The sequence below is a fragment of the Cryptomeria japonica genome, chromosome 9, assembly GCF_030272615.1.
Source record: "Cryptomeria japonica chromosome 9, Sugi_1.0, whole genome shotgun sequence".
NCBI classification, from domain to species: Eukaryota; Viridiplantae; Streptophyta; class Pinopsida; order Cupressales; family Cupressaceae; genus Cryptomeria; species Cryptomeria japonica.
This window is the reverse complement of record NC_081413.1, coordinates 655,452,273-655,475,526: the sequence shown is the minus strand read 5'-3', so window position 1 is coordinate 655,475,526 and position 23,254 is coordinate 655,452,273.

Sequence of the window (23,254 nt, the reverse complement as noted above, 5' to 3'; positions counted from 1 at the left end):
GTTGTATAATAGAAAATGTGACTGCTTGACTCATGTGAAAACATTCCAAACTTTGTGTAGTGATTTTTCTAATGACCAAAGACTTATGTCTAGATTATTTACTTGGATCTTTAGGGATAAAGATTTCGAATGGTATTGTTCTTTCTCTTCCCACACTATTACATCATTTTAACAATTAGCTAATGCTTTCATTCATTAATTTTATAATAATATTTGTCCTAAAATTACTTTATCTAATTTGATTCATTGTAAGTAAAGAGTTAAAGAGAAAATGACTAATTTTATTGGTAGACATAAACATTTATATTCTCAAACTACTTATCCTATGCCTAATCATGATATTTAAAGAGTTTTTATTAATAATTTATAAAAGGACATTAGGTCTATAAGATTGTATTTTGTAAGTTTACTTCCTTTACACAATTATTCATAGTGCTTCATAATTATAATCTTCAAGTGAGTCAATTTGAATCATGTCCTTCAATAGCTCTACTTGATTAGAATGAGAATGCTCAATAATATTTTCTAAAGTTTAATTGAGAAAATTATACTTCAAGATCAATCAAAACATCAATAATCAAGTGGAAACCATGACATCAAGTTTGGCTCCTTTAGCCCAATACTTAAGAAATAAATTTACACCACTTTTTAAGTCTTTGCAGAGTATTATGTCAAGATCAATAAATAATAATATGTTGAAACTTCCTCCCATCAAGTCAATCAATACCTTGAAACCTTTTCTACCTTATCATGTTCTGAAATCCTTTTACGAATATAACCATTAACTCAGTATGAATGATACTAAGAATTTTTATACTTTAAGGAGTAAGATTCAAGATTTCATTGATAATAATGCCATATTTGTAGTTATTGTGATTGACAAAGGAAATAAATTTGTATCTCCTAATAGAATTCTTTGAATATTCACTAACTGTTTTTCTTTCAACTCTACTAATATTAAGATTAAATTCTTTTCTTTTCTCCCGATGACCTTGGCATTGAACCCAAAAGTGTTGTGAATCTTCTTGACAACCCTACACCTCCTAAATACTTATGTAAACTCTTATCCGAGTGAGATTTTTGCTGCACCTAATGGACCATTGTATATCATTGCAAAGATCAAAGATAAAATCTCACAGGGGTTAGTCACTAATGCAGTGTGTATGGTGAATGTAATCAATACATAATATCTTTATATAATATAATTGCATCAAGTAACATATGATAAATATTATTTCATGGTTGAGGTGTATTTTGATATCTCTTACCCTCCCATTGGATCTATTACTATCCCCGATGATGTTGGTATTAAGTGTTTAGATGTGAATTCTACTATTATTTCTACTTTGGATAATTTTTGTGTGAAGTTGGCATATCCTTGGTTGTCTTCCATTAAATATATCCCTTCTAATATTCATCAATGTTTGGAATACCTTCATAATGTACTATCATAACAATTAACAATAGCATATATCAAACTGCTATGAAGCATATAAACTTCGCCCTTGATTATTTTTTGCCTAAACAACTTGAGCCTCTCAATCCTTCAACTGATGCCCTTTTTCTATCTTATTAGAAGTGGAAAAATGAGATGATCTTATTTTTTATTAAGGCTAAAGACCCTAAACCTATTCCTCCTCCTCATGATGGACATTGTAGATTTCCCACACCCTGTATTCCTCTCATATATGTTGCAGCCCCACCTCCTACATCTTACAAAGGAAAGTGGTTGGCATATTTTATGTCTCAACCTAATGTTGATTCTCATGTACCTCCTCCTTCAAAGGAAGAAAAGTAGCCTATGTCCATTGGTCCTCAATCTTCGCAACCTTAGTCTAAACCTAAAAAAAACCATTGTGTGAGAGAATGTTGATAAAGATATTTTGCTAAGAATCATGAGCTATCTTCCCAAACCATTTCCTCCCTCAAGACACCAATTATTGACTTGGTCCTTTTTGTCTATAATTCACCTAACCCTAGGGAGGAAATTTAACCTAAATCGCCAAGATTAAAAATGTTTAAGAAAAATGATCGTTCATGATCTTTAATGTTAGAGACCCCATTTTGTTAATGTAGATTATGAAATGGATCATGATGTTATTTATGGTAACAATATTGATTCTAATAATTTGAATGATATTTATGAGCTTATTGATGTTAATAATGATCTATCTTGACAATTTTCAAAAGGATTAACTCTATCTTCTAGTGAAAAATAACGTGACTCATCATTAGATCTACTTGGTTAGAATGAGAATTCTCAATAATATTTTATAAAGTCTAATTCAACAAATTATACTTAAAGGTAAATCAAAACATCAATAATCAAGTAACATATGATAAATCTTATGTCATGGTCGAGGTGTATGTTGATTTCTCTTACCCACCTATTGGCTCTATTACTATCCCCATTGATGTTGGTATTAAGTGTTTAGATGTGAATTCCACTATTATTTCTAATTTGGATAAATTTCGTGTGAATTTGGGGTATCATTGGTTGTCTTGCATTAAATATATCCATTCTAATATTCATCAATGTTTGAAATACCTTCATAATGAACTATCATAACAATTAACCATAGCATGTATCAAATCACTATGAATCATAAACACTTCACCCTTGATTACTTTTGGCCTAGACAACTTGAGCCTCTCAATCCTTCAACTGATGGCCTTTTTCTATCTTGTTAGAAGTGGAAAAATGAGATGATCTTATTTTTGAGTAAGCCTAAAGACCCTAGACCTATTCCTCCTCCTCATGATGGACATTGTAGATTTCCCACACCTTCTATTCGTCTCATATATGCTGCAGTCCCACCTCCCACATCTTGCAAAGGAAAGTGGTTATCATATTTTATGTCTCAATCTAATTTTGATTCTCATGTACCTCCTCCTTCAAAGGAAGAAAAGTAGCCTATGTCCATTGATCCTTAATCTTCGCAACCTTAGTCTAAACCTAAAAGAAACCATTGTGTGAGAGAATGTTGATAAAGACATTTTTCTAAGATTCATGAGCTATCTTCCCAAACCATTTCCTCCCTCAAGACACCAAATGTTGACTTTGTCCTATTTGTCCAGAATTTACTTAACCCTAGAGAGGAAATTTAACCTAAATCACCAAGATTAAAAATGCTTAAGAAAAATGATAGTTCATGATATTTCATGTTAGAGATCCCATTTTGTTAATGTAGATGATGAAATGGATCATGATGTTATTTATGCTAACAATATTGATTCTAATAATTTTGATGATATTTATGAGCTTGTTGATGTTAATAATGATCTATCTTAACACTTTTCAAAAGGATTAACTCTATCTTCTAGTGAAAAATAAAGTGAATCATCATTAGAGTATGGTTCTTGTTTGTAACTTGTAATATCTCTATCTACCAAGCTCAAAGTTTCTCCTTTTGCATCTTTTCCACCTTCCAAAAACAATGATCAACAAGATTGGGAGGAAGATGATTTTCTTGATGTGTTTTTGTGTTTTTTTGGTTCTCTTTAGCTGACCCTTGTTAGTCCGTTAGTGCAAGGTAACAAAGAGGTTCAATACATTGTGATATTGTTCTATTTGTATCTCAATTCTTATAAATATTATCCCTTGTGTTTTCTTCTTGGGGATGGTGTAAAGCGTTGACATACCTTTTGGTCTCTTACATGTTGACTCAAACAACACATGTTCTCTTCTTCCATTGTGCTTGTTGTTTTTCTACTTTTGGGGGATGAGGTCAATTCAATCCAAATATTCATGATATACATTATTTATTGTAAGAGCATATTCAACCTAACATTAGTAGATTCTTTATGTGATTTTTTCATGTTTTGTGACTTAGTTCCTTTGATTTGTCCTTTCTTTGGGACATCTCATTGTCATAATGTTCTTGTCTTTTAGATGTATAATAGCTTAAAGAAATTAATTTTGATAAGGAATATACAATCACTTTAATATGCGGGAATGCACTCCACTCAATGTTTAACTTCATGCACACACCATGTGACGTGTTTTGATACTTTATTTAATTTTGAAACTAATTATTTTCTTTGTAATTTTGTATTTTTTTTCATGGCTTATAGTAAGAAAACCTTACTAGTCTAGTAGTCATGTTCTATCTCTCTATCCACTTTCTTATGATGTCCCATATATATTTATATTGGAGTACTAACATCCTATATTCCCTGGTAGCTTGTTTAGTTTCGTACTCTCACTAAAGTGGAGGATAAATGTACCATCCTAAATTGTATTCACCTTAAATTTTGTCCTTACATAGGCCTCACTTTAGTATTCTACCCTTCAAGGCCTAATTACATTACTATTTTTTCTCACACCACTCATTTACCTTACATTTTCATCATAGTTCTAGCTTCATGCTCTATTTGGAGTCCTGATTTGTAGGACCAAGATGCACCACACTTTGGTCCCAAACCATTAATAGGATGTACCATTCCATGGTCCTAAATCAAGACTGAGGTGCATACACCCTAGGTCTCCTAATTAGACTCCTAATTGGCCCCTTTTAATGGTCACCTTTGATGAGAAGGAAATATAGCCCCATGACAGCTTATTGGAAAAATTTATTTAGATTTTTGACAAGCACGTATAAATTTATTTCTACCCCTCTCATTTCGAACCTAAATAAAAATTCCTTATAAAGACAAACAAAACTTTTTTGAGGGTATATCATTTTTAGCTTTTCACTCATAAGGAAAGTATTTTACTATAGTACTTCATTTAAATTTTCAATTCAATTTCATGGTTATTTAAAGAAATGGGGTTTTACCTAAGGTAAACCCCTATTCCATATACATTTTCCCTTTTCACTAATGTATTTTCCTAAATTGTACACTCTTGCTAGGGTGGTACAATTTCACAATTAGGTTAGCACCCGCCTTAGCTTGTCTTGCATCTTGCATTTCTAATTTCTATTTAAGTATTTAATTAATTAGCTTAATTAAATCTAAAGCCATGTTTCATCACTTTACATGTTATAAAGTTGGGCCCTTTACTCTAAGCATGCCCATGTTAATTTTATTCTTTCAATAAATCATTTAATCATAACACCTAATTGTGTCCTATTTCGAGCTTTAAAGCCTGATTTCGCATATCAAAACAACTCGAAATAAGTTGTAACTTTGGTATTCTCTCTAATATCATCATATCTAATGGTCCCAAAAATTTGGGGAAAATTTGGTCGGACCATGGCGGGACAGGACATGGTACTTGACTTTTTCCCTGAAATTTTGGAAGCATAGTTCTATGATAATATAATGCTTAACCCCAAAAGATTGGCAGTAAATTCAATTCCTAGGTCAGCCTAAAGATGAAATAAAGTCAAAATTAAAATATAGGGTTTCATACATAAGAGCTCTCTTTCTTCATTTGAAGGGATCCAAGGGAATGGAATCCAAGAAAAATCTATCGAAGCAAGCATAAGGAGACTTATATGTATTGAAAGAGAAGCCTATGTGGAGTCTTCATCAAAATTCAGTGACATTTCATCAATAATTCATCCTCAATTAGGAGCCTTGAAGACACTTAAGAGTAATAGGAGATATCGTGGCTATATTTCTCCCTTGGGGAATGGTATGATTTCATGTTATTTTCATGTCTTTGTATGAGCTTATTTGCATAAATTGACACATTTAAATTATTTCTTTAGATCATTTGGTATATTTTGGTTTGAAGCATTGTCATTTACATTCACATTTACATTTAGGTTTTACTCTCATGCATAGGGTATCTCTAGTTTCTTTCATTTAGGATCTTGCATACACACGAGATTCTGACACATATATTTTAAGTATATTATTAGCTATTTATGGAGGTGGAAATAACCAACACAAGGGTTTGAGTAAGGAAAAACCCTATATAGCCACCCAAACCTTCCTGTTTTAGTTGCAGGTACATGAATAGGTACTTGGAGGCAGTTCCAGATCAGGAAAAGGCACTAAAACCACCTAGAAGTCTCAAATTTGTAGAAAAATGTCAAGGACAGTGGTATAACACCTTGTTCCACCTCAAAATAACTCATTTTCAATAGGTTTTAGTTTCAGGACCTTCAGATTCCATCTCTCCAGGTACAACTCTCTGTTAGATTCTCAGGGATAATGGCATGACACCCTTGTCCTGGTCAATTTGTCTCAGATTTCAGCATCAAGTACACATCCAAAATCCTCCCTCTTTCATTCTTTTAGTACCTCAGTTTCATATCTGTAGGTTTATGCAATTTCAAGTTTATTTGTGCTAAATTCTTCCTTTCCTAGTCTAGTTGATCATTCAAACCATAGTTTTTCTCATCATTTGCAACATGAGGAATAGAAACCCTAATAGATAATTCTTGGATATCTCTTTCTCACAAGAATTAGCCAACATGATCTATCTCTCTAGGCTCTTTTGTATTCACAATGTGTTGGTAAAAGTGGGATTAGGTCCTAGTCACTAGATCTTGCTTTTCCTACCTCCACATTTTGGTGAACCCAACGTGAATCCAATATTCTTTAATTCTTATTTATGCTCTTATATCTGAGTGTTTTTTCTATTTCAGATTCAAATTTACATTTATAAGTTTCAATTCCTTGCAAATTTTAAAATCTAGAGGTCAATTTTGTTTAAACCTTAATTTTCCAATTCAAAATTGAACTTTGTGATAGCTTAATTTGGATCACTAATTTCAGATCTGATTTTGGAACACATTTCCCTCATAAATTTCATTTTCTAAGTCAACATTTACAGTGCTTTCATTGCATAAAAATTGAAAATTTCCTTCTATTTTGCATATGTTATCATTTTTAAGGAAATTTTTTGTCATGATGCATTCATTTCCTAAATGTGATAATGGGTTAGCTTCCCTTGTTTCGATTTTTTCCTCTCTTAAATAATCTCCTCCTATCTATGATAAAATTTTAGCTCTTCAAATATTTGTTACCAACCCCTTCAAATCTCTCCCATGCTCTAAGGATGAAGATTTCATGAGTGATCTTGACAATTCTCCTAAAATGTGTCATTCCCATCTAGCTATCTTAGAGGAAGAGGATGATATCATATACACTTTTCTTAATGTTACCTTACCTTCCCTACATTATTCCTCTATAATTGAAAAGGTATTGATGAAAATTGACTTATCTTCTCCTAAATTTGGTCTTACCAATGGGGTCATGTTAGTAAAAAAGAGGTTATGAGTATTTCTTTCAAAGATCTCTTTATTAAGCATGAATCTTTGGAGAAAGATATTCATCTCCCTCCTAAATAATACTCCCCTCATGAGGATCATTTTGTGCAACATGGCATTGGCTCTACTTTTCCAAGTGATGGCATTTCGGCTTTTGATTCCAACAAAAACCCCATTAGAGATGATGCATTATTGAGAAAATCTTGCCCTTCTCCTAAAGTTTGTCTTACCCCTAAAAATGTTTTAGAGAAAAAAGATGAAATAATAATAAATTTACTTAATGATCTTTCCCCTATAGATTTTATTGGACATTTTAAGGAAATAGGATGCTTTAGACATATGTACTGATGTTCTCCCTCCTAAGGATGAAGGATTAGTAAACAATGTTATCCCTTCTCTCGAAATTGGCAATAACAATCAGGACATATTTGTGCAAGATATTCCTTTCAATGATCTTACTATTTGGGATGAACAATTAGAATAAGGTGTTGATTATTCTCTACCACATGAGAGAACCCTATCCCAAGGGGATGAAATCATGATTGATAACTCCCTTGAGAAAATCTCACCTTCCATGAATCTCAATCATTCTCCCTCTAAAAATAAAGCATCTCCCTCTCCTCAACTCAGTTTTACTCACAAGGATAATGTAGTTCATGGTAAGATTGTTGAAATCACTTAAAAATATGTCCCTCTTAAAAGTGAGACTTTAGAGAGTAATGTTGATCCTTCTCCTAGAGATTCTATTCCCCATGTAGATCCTTTGGTAATAGAGGGTGTTATGACATTTCCTACTAATACTTTTTCTCCTAAAACATCTATGCTTACTTATAGTCTATCTCCTAAAATTGATCCTAGCCATGATAAAATTTTAGAGCAAGAGACTATCAACAATTCTTCCAACAATCTTGTTGATTCTTCTTCTAAGGACTCTTTTGATATTCCTAAACCATCTTCAATCAATTTCATACATGTGAATAAAACATCTAATAAACCCCTCTTCATGGATCAAGGTTCTTATCCTTCTCAAAATTCCCAACATAAGCCCATCTTAGTGGTTTGTGGTGGTTATGATAATGATTCTTTTTGCATTCCTAAGAAACCTACTCTTCCTGTGCAAGGAGGTTATGGACTACTAAGAGCCCTTATGAGTATGCTCAAAAAATTACTAGAGAGAGTTATAATATTGTTTCTCATACCTACCACACAAGAAACAATAGGCAACCTAATCCTCCTCCAGTTATCCCAATTTGTCTTCCTGATCCTCAACCTATTCTTCCTAAAGTACCTCATATATCACAAACTCTTAGTAAGGATTATTATCTCACTGAATAGCTTAAAGATACTCCTACCAAGATTTATATTTGGGATTTCGTTCGAACTTCACCCGCCTATCATGGGATATTACATCAATATTATCCTCTTATGATTATGGTTATTATCCATGATAGTGCTAGATAAAATAAACCCTTGTTGACAATGGGTCTGGCCTTAATGTTTGTGGTGTATACTTATTGGATCAGATTAAAGTGGATCGTTCTCTCAACAAACCTACTTCTCTTATTATTCATGCTTTGATAATGTTTCTAAAAAATGTCTAGGTGTCATAACGTTGCATGTTAGGGTAATTCTTGTTGTATTCCCTACACCTATTCATTTTATGCCTTGTAATTTGAGATATAACATTTTATTAGGAAGACCTTCAATTCATAGCATGCAATTTGTCCCCTACACTTTGCATAGGCAAGACAAATTCATTTATAATAATAGGAAATACACCTTATTATCTGATACCAAACTTCAAGAGCCATTAAAACCTCAATCTTCTTGTTCAACTACTTCCCATTCTTCTCCCGATCCTCCTCCTTCTTCAAATACATCTATTTCCTTTAATGATTTTGTTCCTTCTAGTACTCTTGATTCTTCTACTCAATCCAAATCCCCTCCAACAAATATCTTTTCTCCCAAAAGAATTCTCTTAGATGATGATTGGGGATCTCTTGAATTTACTCCTACTTTTATAGGAGAGTATAGAGAATCTTGGAAAGGATCTAACAATGAGAAGGAGATATCTAAGGAGGAACCTAAAGAGAAACCCATTTTGTCTAAACAACTAAGTAATGACTTTGCGGTTGCTTCTAATTCAAATAATTCTTCAAATATTTTCTCTAATTCATATAGCATTGAAACCTATGAGGCATCACCATCTCTTTCTAATTTGGCATCTCTTTACGGTCATGGTTTTCACATTTTAGCTAAGAGTGGATATGATGGCAATGGTTGTGGCACTAATGAATAAGGAATTAAAGATCCTTTAGAACAAAATACATAGGAAGCTTCATTTGGACTTGGATATAATCCTTTTAATCCCACCAAAGAATATAAAATGCCATCTCTCAATGTGAATTCTATATTTAGTAGTGATGATGACTTAACCTCAATTAAATCATCTTTTACTTCTTTCTACACTTGTCTATCTCATAAGGAAATCTTGGTGATGAACAAATCTCTTTATGAATCTTCTCAAGAGATTTCTAATCCCACTTATGAGAATTTATCTTCTACTCATTCTAAAATCCTTTTTTGTAGGAATAAGGCTCTAATGAATTGCACTTATCCCTCTCCTAAGATCTCTTGTGTGCAAGAAAATTATGACTTAGTGGCCTATTCTTCTCATATAAAATTCTCTCTTTCTAAAATCTATTTAGCATTCACCATATTATACATGTTTTTAATCTCACTTATAGTAGAGCATTTAACATGTCATATTCAAATACCTCATTCAATCTATTATGTCTTTAAATAACATTAATGGCTATTATGTTGCTCATTATTATGTGACATCGTTATCTCACTTACTGGGGGCTCATTGTCATTCATGATGGTACAATTTCACATGCAATCATACTTTTGGAAGAAACATAATATTCTATTTCCATCTCACCTCTTCTCCCTATATATGGAGGGAAAGAGTTATTTCAAATATATCCGCTTCTCAAGATTAAAATTTCCCCTTTGTGATGTAGTGTCTTCTATAAGGATTTCTTATTGATTGTAGAGGTGAATTCATAATTTAATTCCATCTCTCATATTGGAAAAAGCTTCCCTAAAGGGGATCTTAAGTACATATCCTTAATGGGGACCTCCTCCTTGGTGTTGGAATTCTTTGATCATTCATCAATTTCTTTTCTTCATTGAGTAGTATATTTTATAATAAACCCTTCTATTTTATGCATGTGTGTATCCCTCATGAGGATCTCTTGCCTTCTTTTAGAAGGGTGTTTCTATAAATAATCTCTTTGATGTCATTTAAATCCTCCATTCCTTTCCAATTTCTTGTACGAAGTTGCATTTTTGGATTATATCTCTTGCATTTGTTTCCATATAAATCTTTCCTCTTGTGTTAGAGAGCTCTCAAATCCTCACACTCTTTGTTGTGTTGGAATTGAGGTTAATTTCAATTTCTTACCAAATTATTCTCCATTAGTTTTTGATCTTGTATCAAATCTTCTTTTGATAATTTGTCATCAATCTTCTTTCACAGTTCGATGTGGTAAACATGACACCCCATTTCAACTCACTAAATTAGCAAGCCAAAATAGAGGAGGCATATAACTATCCACTAATTTTCACCACCTTCCTTTGTAAGCATTTAGGTGATTTTATTATTTTATCTAACATGTGTTTTTGTATGGTGCGGATCCTAACTGTGTAATGCAGATGCTACTGGGGGCTTCATCTCACAACTTATGGATATATCCTTTTCATGAATGTTTACTTTTCTTTACTTGTCTTTGATTCCCTTCCTATTGATAATGAGATTAAAAGAGCTTACAAGAATGAACTTGACAATACACCCATTATTTTTCTTAACAGGGATGATGAAATCATTTAGACTAAGGGTAAGATTGTCTCTTATAAGGTTAAAGAGGGATCTAATTCCCTTTCTCTTTCAGAGGATAAAATGAGTTGTCCTACTAGATTATTTTGGAATGAATTCTTCCTTTCGAAGGCTAGTGCTTTTCATGGTTAGTTGTGCAAGATAGGATTCTCACTAGATTTAGACTATATAAACTTGGAATTGCTACTACTTTTCCTTGTGTTCTTTGTGGCTACTTCATGTAATTATTTGATCCTCTTTTTATCCATTGCTCTTTTTCCTTTGATTGATGGTACTATCTCTTTTCCACACTAGGGTGGTCTTTGGTTTTGTGTTCTGATCTTACAAGTTAGTTTCAATCTTGGTCGTGTTTGTTTTCATCCTCTTTTTATGCCTTTGGATTATGCCACCTTAAATTCTTATTTGGAATATCTGGTTAGAAAGGAATAACAAAATTTTTAGAAGGAAATCTTTCTCTCTTTCTAATGTCCTATTTTGTTATATTTATAAACATATGGATCATTTTGGCTATTTCTGACTAGGACAAATGGATTAGCAGACATTGGGATAACTTTAAACTTCTTCTAAAACATTATTTTGTTGTTAAAAAAGATTCAATCACGAAAATTAGAATTGAGGCCAAATGGGTACCTCGAGTTGAATCACAATTCAAGTTCAATTATGATGGTGCCTCTAGGGGCAACCTTGGGAAATCTAGCATTGGCATTGTCATTTCTCATCATAAAGGAAACATATTGAAGGCTGGCTGGAAATGCATTAAGGATGGTACTAATAACAATGCAAAATTTAGGGTCTTGTCATTTGGTCTTGATATGGCTATTTTTGTTAACATTAAGGATATAATAATTGAAGGTGATTCAATGGTCACTTTTCATGTTGTTTCTAATGGAAAATCTATAACATGGTCGCTGCAATATTGGTTAGATAAAATTTTGCTTTAATTATAGTGTTTTGATTCTTATATAATTTCCTATTGCTATAGGGAAGTGAACCATGTTGCTTATTTTCTAGCTAATTTGGCCATTAATCTTTTTTCATTGAAGTTTCAAGGGAGGATCTCCGCCTTTGGTTTCTCGTGCTTAAATATTTTTATCATGGGCTGGACGAATTGCCCATGTTTGTTTTATAATGGAATATATATATGTTATGCTATAAAGTTGTGGGTGACATGTTGATTGGTATATCATTGATTCTCTTTTTGTCTTTGATATTTCTATTCTCTTATGGCATGATCATGGGTCTTGTTGCCACTTTCAGCTATTCCTTCTTATGGTGTAAAGTTGCAAGATGTGATAATGATTGTATCATTTAATATATTGATTATGCTATTTCTACTTTTTTGAGTGATTCAATCTTCCGCCCATATGCAACTTGGGCTGTCTTGCTTGACCACTAATCCTTTTGGCTCATGTGACTTGGTTTTCTTTGCTAGATCTATATTTAATATTGATTAAATCTATTAGAGAGGGGCTATTTACCCCTTGTTGACATTATGGATTTCGATACAATTAATTCTATCAATTGCTTTCAAGTTATATTTGTTGTTGTTTAAAAAGGGAGTGCATGATGGTAGCACACCTTTAGCTTAGTGTCACATGATGAATCATTTGTCTTTCATGGTTTTTCATATTTAGTTGTGGGGTCTGCAAGGAATCTAATCTAGATTGCATACATAGGGTTACAAACAATGTATATCCTGTTACAAAAAACCATATAAATAATTTTCTAGTGTTACAAAGTAGAAAATAATTTTTTTTATCCCTTATTGACGTGTTATTCACATCACTTCAATGGTACTTAAAAAGTAAATAAAAACAAGTTATCTCGAAAACATTGAGGTAATGTTCAGAAGTCTTCCAAACAGCAAAGTTTTGTTTTGAGGTTTCGAAATAGTGTACTTACCCATGCTTTATGTACGATTTTTAATAAAGGTTTTTCATTAATAGTAATATCGTATAGGAAAGGAGAGCCATTTTTCAAGAGGAAAACTGAACAAATTTTTAATATCATTTATTAATTTGAAACACCTTTCCTTAGTCATGTTTTCAAGCACCAAGCAAGTGCAGAGATCGCTTAACAACAGTTCAGTAAAATGAGAACAGTTAAATTGTTAGTTACGATCACCGTCAATATTTAGCATTTCTTTACAACAATAGAAACAACAAAAACATCTGCTCGACTATTTTGACAACCTTACCAATTAAATGCATTTCAATCTCCAGACAATCGAATGCAGATAAGAAAGTTTCCGATACAATGAGAGAAAAACAAAACTTTCTTTAGATAATTTACACTCATAATATATAAATACTTGTCTTCGAATTCATTGTATATAGTTTGTAATTTCAAAACAGATGGCAGGCAAAGGTGTTGTACTAATGGGCTCTCCATTGTATGCTTGCATTCTTGTTGCTCTCATCTTTCTTTCACCAACTACAATGGTGCTGGGTGAGATATATTCATACAATTTTATCTTATCGTATTATGTTTGATTGACTAAAATTGTTTAGAAACATCTAATGGTAATGAAATATTTCTTCTGTGAATTGAAATGCAGGTCAGCAATGCGGTCCTAGTCTTGTGAAGGATTGTGGGAGTTGCACTGGATCTCACCCAGTGTGTTGCCGTCAATTCGATAATAACTATGTCTGCTGTACTCCTGGTACTACATGTCCAAAATCTTAAACAGTAATATTGCAGCCAATGGTGTTAGTAGTATTCCATGTGGCTTTATTTAGAGAAAAGAGCGAGGATATGATATAATGCTCAATAAATAATTTATACTATTTACTATAATTTTTGCTTCAATTGCTTTGAATTCAATACTGTCATATAATCATATATATTTAATTTGGAAGTTATTTTACTTTTTAATAAATAAGTTGATTAGTTTTGAGATTTTAAGTATTGTAAAATTTAATTTAATCTCAAATTTTATAATTTTGATAAATTAATGTTACTTAAAATCAATAGAATTTAAATATATGAATGTTATTTAAAATCTTATTAAAGTCAATGAATTTGCATGATCATCGAATAAAAATGATAAATTATTAAAATTAATAATTTTCGTACTTTCTATCCTTCCATCATAACACCATGGAATAGACAATACCCATCATCAGAACCTACAGCCATTTAAATAATTTGATAGCAGCCATTTAAACAAGAGCTGCACTGCAGCGAAGTTCCTGCCAAAATGCCAACACCATGGAATAGACAATACCCATCATCAGAACCTACATCCATTTAAATAATTTGATAGCAGCCATTTAAACAAGAGCTGCACTGCAGCGAAGTTCCTGCCAAAATGCCAACATGATAGTTTTGCAAATCAGCGACCAGGTTCCAGCTTCCGTGTAAGCAAATTATGCTTGAAATAGCAGATTTCTGGGAGGGATAATGTTCATACTCATTAGAGCATATATATATGCACATGCTTGGAATTGAGTAACTCAAATACAAATGAGTGCACTTAAGACAACTAAAGGAAATATTCTACAATTTCTTAATCCATTCCTTTTAAATATATAGGTCCAAACAAGATAAGAATGGTATGCTACCAGCCACTCTAGTAAATGCGGAAGCAGGGACACGGTAAAAGGGCCTTAGGATATCTGCATCAAAAACACCAATTGCACCATCACAGAAACTGGGATAGACTAGTTGGCTATCACACGAATATAAGGCACTTGAAATTGGTGCAGCCATTGAATCCTGAGGTTCCCACTACAAAAGAAATTAGCAAGTAGTCATTAGTTGTTTCTTTCAATGTTTTTATGTAAACGTCTAAATAAGCTGGTCCGACAGAGCTACTAGGTATATTTTTTCTATGAGTAGGAAGAATATGGTTGTTATCTGGATGTATGGTGGAGTTTACAAGCACGTAAAGTGTTGAAACGAGCTGTTGCCTTTGTCTTTCTGCGTAAGGGACATACAATGTAAAAAGAAATAAAATCAGAACACAAATGCTCGAAGAAATAAAATCTCCTTCCATTATTATACAGAATGCTCAAAGAAATAAAATTTACTATTCTCCTTGGAAATCTTGCAAAGCTTGAAAACTTTCTGCAACAGAAATTTAGATGCCTCCTCTACAACGCTTCTGAAAACACATAAATCTGAAATGCCTCCTTAAAAAGCTCCTCATAGTATTTTCCAAAATCACAAACTCTGAGCGTTCCCTTTTCTGCAAAACAAGCCTATGTAAGAAAAAGTTTTAATCCATTTTGCTCGACCCTGGAGCAGATATGTCCCGGAGATATGAATACACAGGCAGGAGTTTTGAACACCTGTACATAAAAATCTGCACCATAAAACTTAGGAACTAAATATTGAAAGAGGCATTTGTTAAATTTATTTGCTTCCACATAAGGTTTACATGCACGACACTGGTTGCATGCCTTTCCAATTTCATACACGTCTGTAGCCCATATATACCAAAACATCCACAAGAAACATACCTACAAGGATCCAAAATCTAATAAGACATTATATTCCGCATACAAAAAATTCCTTAACACACTATTCGAATCCTGATCATTGCTCAGCAAATAGAAAATCCTTTAAAATTCTGTTCGAACCCATACAAGACAATCGTGTTCACTTGCAGTAGAAATTTTTTAATTACAAAATCTGTATAAATTAAGAACTAACATAGTGACAATTTATCTTGAAAACTAAACTTTTTCTTCAAATATTTTAGAAACGGAAATGGTATCTCTATATCAAAACTAAATATAAAAATTGAAAGATGTATGCATACTTGAGTTAGTCCAACAGTGAGTTGGACAGTCATTATTCAGTTATAAGCTAAAACAGACCATTAAATGAAAAAACTTTGTAAGCTAAAACTTATGTAGGATATATTCAAAGCTGAGAAGTGTTAATATCTCTTCACGGGTTTAGTTTTATTTAGATTAATTTTTCATTAGTTTATTTATTAGGTTTTTCTCTTCGGGCAGTTTTGTATAACAGTTTACAACTGTTTTTGCTTCTTCTTTATATCTGTTTGTTTATTTTATTTTGTATGTACAGTTTTTTTATTTGAATACAAATTATATTCAGATTGCCATTCTTTCCATTCTTTTTTCTATCTGCTTTTACAAACATCTTCAAATAAATCTTAAGGATCGAAACCAGAGAATCTACTTTTAGTTTTAAATTTCCTTAAAGCTCAACACGTGCAACGTTTTGTAAGACTTTTGAACCTAAAACTATTTCTATAGGTGGAGGCATAATAAAATTAGAGGCCACTCATGAATATGCTAACTAAACACTCTGATCCATAAGTAGATATATTTTATAACATATACTGTAGTAATTCTTAACCCCTTGGTAGGTGGTAGTGAGAAAAAATCTTCTAAACCTAAAATTTAGCGTACAAGCATATCATCAATCCTTTTGACAAATAAATTAGAATCCGGTCACATGGTACAACATCTAATAGAAAAAAAGTTGAAATTTTCAAGACGTTGGGGCATATCTCTCTATCTGATTTGACAGTCGAAGAAAACACATTATTATAAAATTATATATAATTCAATAGAATGCTAGAAAAAATAAAGAATTCTGATTTTTTTCTCAAATCCATCTGATTCAATACACACATTGTTAAAATATATATTATCTTCAAATAAATTTTGTACATCTAATCAATGTACAAACACTAATGCATGAATTCTCAATTCTGCTAATGCATGAATTCTCAATCTTTTCCAATGATGTTGAAACACTAATTCTTATATAAAAACAACAATGAATCAATCTTATGCCAACTAGATATTTGAATACAAATACCAAATCTAGCAGTAACAAATTTATGTAAAATGTGTTTTATTTATTTTATTTTTGATAGATGTACATCTACAAGAAATGGGCATTATCATTATTTTTTTGTATATTGAAGTAACTAAATATATTATTTATTCTTGCAAATAAATAAAGAAACTAAAAAAGACAATTGACAATATAAGTAGATTATGCCAGCTCTTCAGGTTTGGTGTACACTTTTCCTGTCTCACTTGTCTCTATTTTCTTAGGTTAAGATTTACATTTTACTTTAATTTAATGTTCAATTAGTTTAAGAATCATGGTTTACATTGCTTTAAGGTTCAATCAAGTGTTAGGGTTAAGAATTTCAATTTGATTTAGGATTCGATTTAGGATTAATTTTTATTTAGCATTTAATTCCATTTAGGGTTATTGTCCAATTTGGTTTATGCTAATTGAAACCTACCTTTAATTAAAATTTAACCCTAATCCTAACTTTGGTCTCTAGAATTCCCTTCCTCAATGTACAAATATTGTTAGATTTATATAGAAAGATAATTGATTAAAATATTTTAATTTATATTGATGAACACAAAATAATATATGGACAAATTTTCTTAAATTTAGATATGAATGGAACCTTTCCATACTTTTTCAACAAAACAAAACAAAAAATTGATATCTTTGAAAAAAAAAAATTTAAACAAAACAAAAAAGTTATTTGCTACCAAAGTCAAATATTTTTCATTCACATAATGCAATGTTTCACGTTTATTATTCAAAGAAAATTTAAAAACATATATTGGCTAAAAAATCATGGATTGACTAGGATATTGTACATCTTTAATTTAATATTTTACCTAGTTTGATTTGGAGCCCTCTTGCAATCTGTGTTTTGTTTCTTGTCATTTTATGTTCTCCAAAAGTAGTTGATTCCCCTTCAATGAATTTTCTTCTTTATCATCATCTGACATAGAAAACATCTCCTTATAGAACAAATGAATTTTTATTCATTTTGGCTTCAAAGTCATGCCTAAAGAAACAAACATAATTCATAAATAACAGAGGCGTTACTTATCAAAGTTGCAATATTTATAATGGTTATGGTAGAACTATATATAATAGTGGTTGAATTGCATACTAATAGTTATAGGAATTAATCAATTACAAAACATAACTGTCAACTCAACATACATAAAGAATAATCAAATTTACTCAAAAATCAAAATGTTAATTTATATTTTTGCTACTATAGTAGGAAGCCTCTTGACTTAGTAAGGAATGAGGGTAGACATTAATAAGCACATAAGAAATCAAATTTACTAAAACATAAAAATAGTAACTGATATTTTTTCTACCATTGTAGGAAGCCTCTTGACTTATTAAGGAATGAGTGTAGACATTAATAAGCACAAAAGAGGAAGTTGAAGTGTTAGTTGAACAAGACTATTTCACAGTCACTAACATCTACCTCATGATCACTAAAGATGAGTTACCACATCACAAAATATCACGCAACTTAATTCATGAGTTAACTCATAGCTCTTGAAATATCATGCAACTTAATTCATGAAAGGAAGAAGGTGAAAAGATAATTATTTTTATAGTGACATTATATTGAAACCCTTCCTTGAGAGAAGACATGAAACCATATATTACACCCTAGTCCTATTTTATAACAAATTAAAGTACATTTCTATGGGTGATTGTTAGTATGACAATATCTACTACTCAAGAGTCCTTTCCTACCTTTTAAGGAATTATCTTTAACATGAAGATCAGTCCAATCCATGGCCATCTCAGGTGAACCCTTATCATCCTCAATTTTTGTGTCCAACACCACATACACATTAGGCCTAGAGGAGGGTTTAGGGTTTCTCTCAATTTTATGGATTGGGGAAGGCTAAACCTCATTCATTTTAGCATATTTCATGATAAGGAAATTAAGTGCCTCATGTAACACATGGTTGTCATTATTGTTAGTATGATTAGAGAATCTATTCTCCAAAGAGGAAAGAAAATAAATTGACAAATAAATCTTCCTATAATGTCTAAAATGATTTAAAATAGTAAAATGATAGGAGAAAATACATGCAAAAGGACCATCTAAGGTAATGTACCTCATGATGACCTCTGCCATATCAGCCCAAAAGCTCATTAAATATTTTTTTGTTATAGCACTCATCAACCATCTTCCTCAATCTGCTTGTCAAAGAACACAGGCAAGACTTCCTTCATTTCCTTGCGCTCTCTATAAAATTTCTTCCCATCCATTGATAACACAATAATTTATGTTTTAAAAGCCTCGTCGATTCTGAATTCTTCTCCATAATAATTGAGAATGCCTTTATTCTATCCTTTTATAAATTCTTTTGCCGCCCTAAGACCTTGATCATGCATCTTTTTAATGTAAGGGTCAAGGCCACCATATGAAATCTCAGTCCATAATTCCTTGTTTTGTTCCCATTTTTACATGAAGTTGGCTCAATTCTATTTTTATCTTCTCCCATGTTTAGATTACCCTCGCCAATTATGTGGTTTACTCTTTGAAACCCAAACCCAAACCATAGGACACAAAACTTAGGAATCGAGAACAATCTGGAAGCCCTTGTGTTGTGTCGATTCCATTGATCAGTTTTCCCCTTCCATGCACCACTTGATTTTCTCATACACCATACCCAAATTGGCCACATAGTCTGTAGGTTGGTTAGCTTACCAAAAAACATGAGTAATTCAAATTTCATCCAACTTGGCAATCAAGTCGAGGCAATCTTGGATTAAATGTTTGATTATCTAATTAGGAGGCATCTCTTTAATTAGATAGTTAATGAAGAATACTTATTAATAAAAACTCTTTATGATTAAAATTGATTCTTGTCTATGTACGAACACCAAGAGGCATAACTATTAGTCAATTTAATTTTAAAATATATTTAACTAGCATAGATTAATTAATTTCATAGAATTAATATTTATTAATACTTGACGTTAGGTAAATACTATTGTAATGAGTTTTTCTTTTTTACACTTAACTAGTTATTAAAAAAATTAAATTGAACCAATTACAAACAAGGTTTTGTTTTTGTTTTTAAAAATATTTTTATTTTCTCAATTTTTAAGTTTACATATTATAAAAAGTATTATTTTTAATCCTAATTGGCCAATACAACTTTTGCTGTTATAAACGGATTTTTCGAAAATCTAAAACAAATACTATTGTAATAAGGTTTTTTTTTACACTTAACTAGTTATTAAAAAATTTAAATTGAACCAATTACAAACAAGGTTTTGTTTTTGTTTTTAAAAATATTTTTATTTTCTAAAGTTACTTGTACACTTTTTAAGTTTACATATTATAAAAATTATTTTTTTTAATCCTAATTGGCCAATACAACTAATATACATTAAAAAGTAAAAAATCATGACAATTAAACTTGAACTATGATCTATTAGGAATTATAATTTTTTTAAAAATATATACAATTTATAATATATTTATAATATTAAATAAAAAAATCAAATTGAAAATTTACTTGATAACAGAATTAATATAAAAAATAATAATAAATCAATTTATTATTGTAAAGCCTAAGGAGAACTTAGGGGTCTTAGCAAAATGAAATACTAAAGATTAGTTCATGATTGATTTTTTTTTTTTGGAAAACATCATTTTTATGAAACTCTTCAAAATTTATACAAGTACCTTTGGTCCCCATTACAAGTCACAATAGCTAACGATATTTAAAAACATCTAATTGTAAATTATTTTAATATTTTAAAAAATTATTCCTTTACCTAAAATTGCTAGGTATCTTACATCCAATATAGTTTTTCAGGACTATTCAAGCTAGTAAGTACAAATGCAATAAGACTTATGCATGGTGAAAATTGTATACAAAGCAACACACCAAACAATAACAAATGCATTTGATAATAACAAAAATATTTTGCATAATTTATTGGTATAAATTAAACTATTAAATTATGTTGTGTACATTCATCCTCAATTTCGTTTACATTTTATGATCAAATCACTTATATTGTAAACCATTATTGTAACAATGCCAATATTTATTTCTTGCGACTTTTCAATTCTCTAATATACAACTCAAAATATTTAAGATTTCAATTATACTCAATTAAATAATTAACAAAGGCAAGTACTCGCCACTATGTGGCACTTGTTAGATTTAGTCATATGTTAGAATATAAAATGACTTGCATACAAAAATAAAATAGAAGTTTCTTTTAAATCTAGATTAAAAATTATAATTTTTTCATTTAATAAATAATAAAAATAAGAAGTTTCTTTTTTAATTTAGATTTGATTGTTTTCAATATAGATTTACAAATATATATTGTTTTTACATTTAATAAATAATAATATTAGGAAAATGCTTTTTAATTTAGATTTGATTCGTTAGCTTATTTTTAAATTATGGGTTGTCTAGTCATTAAAATCCAATGGATAAGAAAGTTGGGTGGGTACCATTGTACTATAACGCCTCTTTTCATAATATGATTGTCTCAAATATGAATTTAAAACCTTTTAATAATTGAAATAAGTTCCTTTATAGTATTGTAATAAAACTATTTAAAATAATTTTAGTAATTATAATATAAAATTAAATTTGGCTTGTTAATGGGGCTCTTGAGGTTGGTGTAGATTCAAAGGGCAAAGAACTTTTTGATTAGATGAAACTAGATTTAGGATGCGTGAAATTCAACTTTGACAGGGTGTCAAAAGGGAGTCTAAGCCCTTTAGATTTAGGCTTTGTGGCAAGATATTGACACAATAATATTTTAGCAATTGGAGCTAAAAGATTGAAGGAAGGTACAAGTAATGAAGTTGAAATTTAATTGGCATTATTAGTAGCCAAGATAGCCAAGAAATTATCAATATCACAATTACATTTGGAGGGTGATTCTCTAATTATTTTCAATTTATGTAATAATTTCAATGTGGAAATCAAATAAATATTTTAAAATTTTAAGAGAAATTTTAATGACTTTTAGGATTTTAAAATTACTCATGTGTTGAGAAAAGGAAATATGGTGGGAGATAGGCTATCGAAGGGGAATTCTCATTAATTGAGGAGAAATTTTTTTTTTATCAGGAGGTTCTATATGTGATCCAACTAGATTAATAATGATGGGTTGCATGCTACCAATTGCATAAACCATAATGGAAATGTGTGTAGTTTAAATGCCATAGGATGGGCATTATGTTTTAAAGGTATTTTTTCCCATTTTTATCACACAAATATTTGAATTTCATGTAAGGTGGCACGTAGAGGGTTGGTGAAGAAGAGTTAGATGATGGAGGTGAATTTTACCCTAGTTACTAGTAAGAAGAAATTGACATTTTTGGGTTGAATCTTATAGAAGAGACTACAGAGAGTTTCCAAGAATGATGAAACTTTGTTTGGGTAATAATTTATGAGAACAAATAACTAAACACTAATATTGATATCATTTAACTACTCGTGGCATGGGGGTTGGAGTTGGGCAGCAAAGAGGATGTTCAATGGATTCTAAAGGAATGTGTAAATGAGGAGTGGACTTTTGGTTTGAGGCTGATTTGGAGTGAGCGCATCTAAGTGAAGGTCTCATGAAACCAAAGAGTGACTGATTGAAAATTGGAGATCAAAGCCCATGACATCAATGTTTCATTTAGTAGAGTGCTTTGAGTAATACGGATGAAAGGAAATTTGAAGCCCATATTGGCTAGAGGCTTTGAAATATTATCTTTGTGAATAAAAAATGGAATTAGATAGTGCTTGCATGATGAAGGAGGAGAAAGGGAAATATTTTGTGAAGTTCAAATTTGAAGATTATTGGGTCAATAGACCCCTTAGGATAGCCAAAAAAATTTTATAAGGGAAGAAAAGGATAATTTTTTGGGGATACTTTGTAGGTTTTTTATAGCCTCTCTATATGTGTGTGTGTCTAAAATGTTGTTGATATTTTGTAATTTTGTATGAATGTCCAACTATAGTAATGGCCTCAAGGTATATTTCATGTATTTATGAAAAGGGAAACCAATCGATAGGTATATAGTCTCTTTTTTCTTATGATAATTTCAAAGGACCATGCCAATTGATATTGCGTAGTCCCAAAAAGCCAAGCCAAACTTCTGTTAACATATCCAAATCATCTCCTACCTAGATGAAAGTTGGTGTCTCTATATGACATCTGTAGATCACTATTTCTATCAAATTTCTTCAATAATTAATTATCTTTCCCTAATCTTCAACAATTCAATTCAATTCAGGGAGGATAGGGCCCTATCAAATAAGCTTGATATCTAATTATAATATTGGTATATCAATGCTAGATCAATTAGATTCCTCTCCTGAATGTGTTGGTTAATTAGATCATTAATTAGATCATCTTAATTTAACCCTAACCTTGA